Below are 6,102 nucleotides of genomic sequence, written 5' to 3'. Positions count from 1 at the left end.
CCCTCCCAATTAGACTGTCAGGCGTTTGAGATCAAAGCCCACCATTATACTTTTTAGCGCCCATCAGAGTGTCAAAACATAGCAGACCTTAACTTATATGTGGTCAATAATCACTATTCAATATACACATTCTATATATACAAAATGTATATATACGTGGGGAGTGGTCTTAGCGTAAAGAAACCATGAGAAAGAGAAGTACCACTGACTGAGACATATCTGCTGTTTATAGACGAGGTGATTAACATGCACAACCAATGTATAAAGAATTCTCCTGACATGAAAAAAAATACTTAGAATATTTGTCTTAGAAGAGTTTTAGTTAGGACTTCAGAGTCTCACTCAACAAACTCTTTTAATTAATATTTTATCTGGCTCATTACCAGCCTCATAAATGCAAATGGAATTTCTATAAATGGGAGAAAAAATAATTTCCTGTGTGTCATATTCTGAAGAGAAAACTTTAATTGTGAATTCATCTCTTGCTCGATGAAGGAAGGTAAGAAGCAGGGGAGGGCGCACAGAGGCAGGGGTTCTGCGCGCTAATTACCAGGGATGACACACCTGAATTCTCCGCTGCTTTCGAGCCCCGGCCTCATCAATTTTCAATGAAAGATGTACTTATACCTTCCAGACCCCCTGAGTAGTTCTTCAATTGTGTCCCCCATGCTCCAATGTCACCTGTGATCTTTGAAGGATTTGGACATGAAACAGTCAAGGCTCACCTAAATCTGCAAAAACCAGCCAAGAATAGAATCCTATTTCGCATTTTTCAGGTCTAGGCGGAGAACTAGGTTCTCCGCCCTCCTGGTCCAAGGTCCATCACTGTGAGAATATTTACAAAATAACATTTTCTTACCCTACATTTTGCTTCACCATCAGCCAGGCTCCCTCCATCACGGCAGAAGAAATGCCATATGGTCTTTATACTGAACCCCAAGGCAGCTGCCACCCCAAGACAGAGCACCTCCTGGGCTCAGTAGATGCTTACAGCACGTGTCATGTGGTCCACAGACCTACACCGCCAAGGCCTCTCTGAGAACTAGGAAATGTAGGACTTGGGAGTTTTCTTCTCAGAGTGATAACCCCTAAGATCAGCCTGTGATGGATGGGCGAAGACAGGCTACACCCCCGAAGGGGCCCAAGAGATTTCCTGGTTAGTCAGAACCATTGCAGCCTCACTGGATAAAGACCCTCTGCAGAGAGAGGGGAGGGGCATCCAGGAGACCAAGCCCGGCTGCTCTGAGCTCTATCCCTGGGGACGGTGCCTGGACGGTGGGCTGTGTACACGCTGGTCCACGGCAGGAGGAGCCCCCAGGTTGCCACCGTGAGACTAAGCTGCTCCGTCACTGCGCGTTACTGTGCATAGAGGAGGGGACAGGTTTGGGGCATCTTAGCCCCAGGGACAAGCATTTGTCATCTCCTTGTAATTAATAAACCCATTTTCTTGTTTTTGACAATGTTCACTTGATAACTATTCACTGAGCACCTGTGCTAGGTGCCGAGGGCACAGCAGAGAACATGACAGCCAGGGTCCCTGCCCTGGCGGGCACTGGTTTCACACACCTCAGCTGTTGTGCCTGCCCCTGAGGGGAGACAGGCTCGGGGATTAGGGCAGGGGTGTGGATCCCCAAAGGCTGGGCAACAGGCAGAGACAGGCCAGGAAGGGCCCCCGATGGACCAGTGCTCGGAGAAGCTTGCAGGCCCTGCCCGGACAGCAGCCCTCCCTTTGGAGGGGATGTGACGTTAGCAGCTGGCTTTCCTACAACTCACAGGAGTTACAGAATGAACGTAGGCACTCATCTTCCCCCAGGCAGGGAGGAACTCAAAAAGGGAGGGAAGGGAGGCGGCTGCTGGGCGATGGCTCTGCATCTGGATTGCTCCGGGCTTCTCCTCGGGGCAGAGAGGACACTTCCTGCTATTCCTGCCCGGCCACAGGCCACATGCCTCCGGAGAGGACGGCCAGGGGTGAGCACAGAGCCTGGGAGCCGCAGGCCTGTTTCCTGTCTCTGGACCTGCTCCATCTCCAGCCCGTGAGCCAGGGCACCCCAGACCCTCACTCCACCCATGGGAGCAAGGTCCGTGGGGCTGGGGATGCAGCGCCAAGACTGCGGCCCCTCCAACTTCCCAAGGAAAGCCTCTCGCCTGCTGGGTTCCATCTAAGAAGCGCAACTAAATTTCGCCAACCGCCCCATCAACGCATAGCGGAGTGAATGAGCAAGGCTCTGATCCAAGATTTCTGCTCGCCTAGTTTCTTCCTTCTTTCGGTCTGCGGCACCGCACCCACTAAACACGCGTGCACACGCTCACACACGCGCACATGCGCGCGCGCACGGAGCTCTGTCCTTGGCACCTTTAAGACCAGAAGCAGCCCCGGCACCAGCAGCAGGTGTGGCAGGGAGGTGGCGGGAACCTGGGGGAGGGACGGAGGGGGCAGGGCCCGCGGGGAAGGGAGCGCAGGGCCGCCGGCCCCCTCCCCCGGGGTGTCTCTCCGCCTTCCCCCTCGGATTCATTCAGAACTGACGGCGCCCCCAATCACGTCGCACTGAACCCCCGCCCGGACCCGGCCCCCCTCCCCACCGCTTCGCCCGTGTTCCTTTGCATCGGTTATTACACATTAGTACACAGAGATTCATTGTTCTGGGGGCAGAAGGGGAGGAGAACCAGGGGAGAGAAGAGGGCGGAGGGGAGGTAGGGAGGAGGGGACGGACGGACGGAGGGAGGGAGGGACGGAGGGAGGGAGAGAGCGCGCGCCTCCTGCCACTGTCGCAGGAGAAAGGGAGTGACTAGTGGCTGGGACTGGAGGGGCTGGCGAGGGAAGGGACAGAATGGCTTAGAAGCCTCTGCCCACTGGACCCCACGCAGGGAGAGGCTCCCCGCAGAGTCCGAGGCTGCCGTGATGGCTGGGGCTGGAGTATCCCCTCCCGCGCCCTGAATGCTCCTGCCGCCTCGGAGGGGCACCCCAGAAGTTAGCATCAGTGTGACGTGGAAGCTCCGATCTCAACAAGTAAGTTGTCTTCTTTCCTCCTCCGTTTCTCTCCGGCTCACCTTGCTCTGGAAGGCAGGACGGGCGCTCTCAGGGTGCCCACTGCCCGAGCAGCTGGCTTTCCCCCGGCACCTGCCAGTTTGGGAGCCCTGGGGACAGGGAAGGGCTTAGGATGGGTCCAAAGTTCAGCCAGGAAGTCTGAGCTCCCCGAAGCCGGCGCGCTGCCCTGGGCTGCGAGCTTAGGCTCCAGAGGGCTGCGAATGTGGCTTTTCTGCTCTAGAGCTGGGGTCCCGTGGCACAAAACCCGCATCAGGGTGGGCGAGGCCGGGGCAGCGGGGAGGAGGAATCCTGCCCCTGGGCAGCCGCTCTGCCTTCAGGTGTGGGTATGGAGAGCCGGGGAGGGCGGCCAGCCCCTTTAGCCTTAAATCAATCCTCAGCTTAGTCTTGCTTCCTTTTAAGTCTGGCCAAATTGGCAACATGGCCTTGCTGATTCTGCCCTCCTGCCGCCCCGGTCACCTCCTGCGTGCCTCCGTATCTCTTTGTAAACATCTTCCAAACTGTTCAGAAAGGCCGGGGTGGGGGGCAAAGCTCCAAGGGCAGGCTTAGGGAGTAGGGAATGGCACCATTATTCCCGTGCTCCCCGGACCCGCATATCTCCCTGGAGAGCTGTGGTGCCTCCCCTCAACCAGGTCTCTCCTCCTCCCTGGACCGCGGGACGGCCTGCGCGCTGCCGGCTCCTCGGACCAGCTCTGGCCCCGAAGCTCCAGGGTTTGTGCCAAGCATCGGGTCAGACAGGGCCAGCCCAGCACCTGCTCTGAGAGTCCTTTCAAACACCAGCAGACCCCCAGGCACATGAGTGGTTGTTTGGGGTCAAACCATGCCCAGCACTTTGCTCTCTTCTGAGCCTTTTAATGGAGCAGGTATCACCATCCTCGTTCTACAGGTGAGAAAGCGCAGCTGAGCGAGGCTGCGTAACTTGCTGCAGGTCCACAGCTTTCAAGTGAGATTCTCACCTGGGCCTGACTCCCAACCGTGCCTCTTTTTCATCACTAAGCTATGCATCGTAGGGCTTTCTGCTTCCCAAAGTACTTCTCCATGTGGGAGGGAGGCAGTGAAAAGAAGCTAATATTTATGAACCAAATACTGAGCTGGACACGCTCATGTGCGGTAATCTGGACTCCAGTCCTGTGACGCGGAGCTCATCCCACCCACGTTATAGATGAGGTTGAAGCTTGGAGAGCTCTGAGCGCTAGTCAGCAGCCATTAACTTCTAAATGCTTGTCCTCTGGCTTCAAATCCAGATTGTTTCCACTGCCAAACAGCAAGCCTGAAAGGTGTTCTGGCCTTCCCATATCTATACCCTTCCTTAAAACCCAGGTGTAAGTCCCATCAGCTGGCTGACAGAGGCCCTCGGGCTTCCTAAAATCTGGTGGGAGAATCAAGTTGAGCCGTTGGTATGGGCGTTAGAGAGAAGGGCCCTTGGCTGGGCTCCGACCTGAGAAGCCTGGTCAGCCTGTGATTTTCAACTATTGATCCTGCCTGAGATGCCCTCACTCCAGGTAGAGGAAGGCATGGCCCTCAGAGGAAGTGCCGGGGTGCAGGGCAGGGGTGCTTCGGGGCACTGATATCAGGGAATCGTCACTTATGAACACTTCCTGTGGGACCTGAGGCATTTTATGTAGGAGGAGGAGGAGGTTCTGTTTCTCTTTTCCCATCCAGTGCTTTTCCCACTATTGCTCCCAGTCTCCCCTGACCTCACCTCATCCAGCCCCGCTACACCATCCTGTACCCACACAAGCTGAAACCAAGTGTCACAGAGTAGAGATTTGGAACCTAAGGCAAGAAAAAGACAAGCATTCTTTTACCTTGGAAGGAATATTCTGGGGCATTTATCAAGTGTTTACTACTTCTCAGGCTCCATTCATTCACCGCAAGATTGATAATAAATTGTTACAACAGCATCAATTATTAGAACAGCACTAGGGCCATCGCTGAAAGAGGAAACATCCCATAGAGAAAAGGTCTGTGCTTTCCATGAAATCACGGGGCTCCCAGTTTCCCCAAACCATATTCTAGACTCCGTGTCTAGCTCTCCAACAGGAAGGGCATCACTCAGACACAGACTCTCCCGCAGCCTTCCTTATTTAAGTAGCCTGCCGACAGTAAGCAGAGATGGGTGAACTCCGTGCAGCGAGCAGTGCGGCAGGAGGCAGAGGCAAGGGTGAAATGGGAGGGGAGAGAAGGGTCCGCGCTGCCCGGGGTCAGATCCCAGTGGAACTCCCCGACTTGGCTTCCCCGGAGTCTTCGGGCACATCCTGAGACGGGCAGAGCTCTTCCCTCTATCTGTGGGTCCAGCAGAATCAGTGTGGCCCTGTCACCAGCATCCTTCCCACCCCACAGGCTGCGTAGCAAGGTCCCCCTGGGGCTCTCTGCCGGCACCCTCCTGGGTTTCCCATCCAGGAGACACTAGAGGTGCCCTAGTGGCCCGTGAGGATGCTGACATCAGCGTGAGGCGACAGCAGGGGTGCCACCCTCCCTCCTGTTTGCTCCAAATACGGCCAAGCTCTCGTTGCGTCCTGTGGTCAAAGCCACCAGCAGCGTCCTGTGCATTCACGTACTTGTAAACTGCGTCTATGTCTGTTTTCTGTTTTTAAATCAATTCAGCAACATGGATTTGATCTCCTAGCGTGTGCCAGGAATAATTAATTTTTGAAAACCTTGGAACGTGATCATTCGGGCAGGGAGGGTTATGCTTTCCACTCAGGAGAACGTTAGCAGAAGTTTGCATTTTCTGAGCAATCCTGGTTGAATGTTTATGCTGCCGATGGGAGGATGATGGAGAGAAGGGTGTGGCCCAGGAATCCATTAGGTGGTTGGAAGGAGCCATTTTTAGATTAAATTTCCACTGTGTCTGAGCTACAGACGGGCCACTGGGAGCTGGGGCCCATCGTCAGTTGTCTGTAAGACTGTGGTCAGCCGTGGAGGAATTGCTCTGTTTTTCCTGAAGACAAGGTAAGAAGGATGGGAGAACCAACACAAAGGGCCGTAGGGAGACATTTGAAAAAAAACAACACCACCTGAATGTATTTCTCTAAGAGACCTGTGGAGTGGCCTTC

This window comes from Tursiops truncatus, chromosome 8, assembly GCF_011762595.2.
Source record: "Tursiops truncatus isolate mTurTru1 chromosome 8, mTurTru1.mat.Y, whole genome shotgun sequence".
Taxonomy (NCBI): Eukaryota; Metazoa; Chordata; class Mammalia; order Artiodactyla; family Delphinidae; genus Tursiops; species Tursiops truncatus.
Note: the sequence above shows the minus strand (reverse complement) of the source record.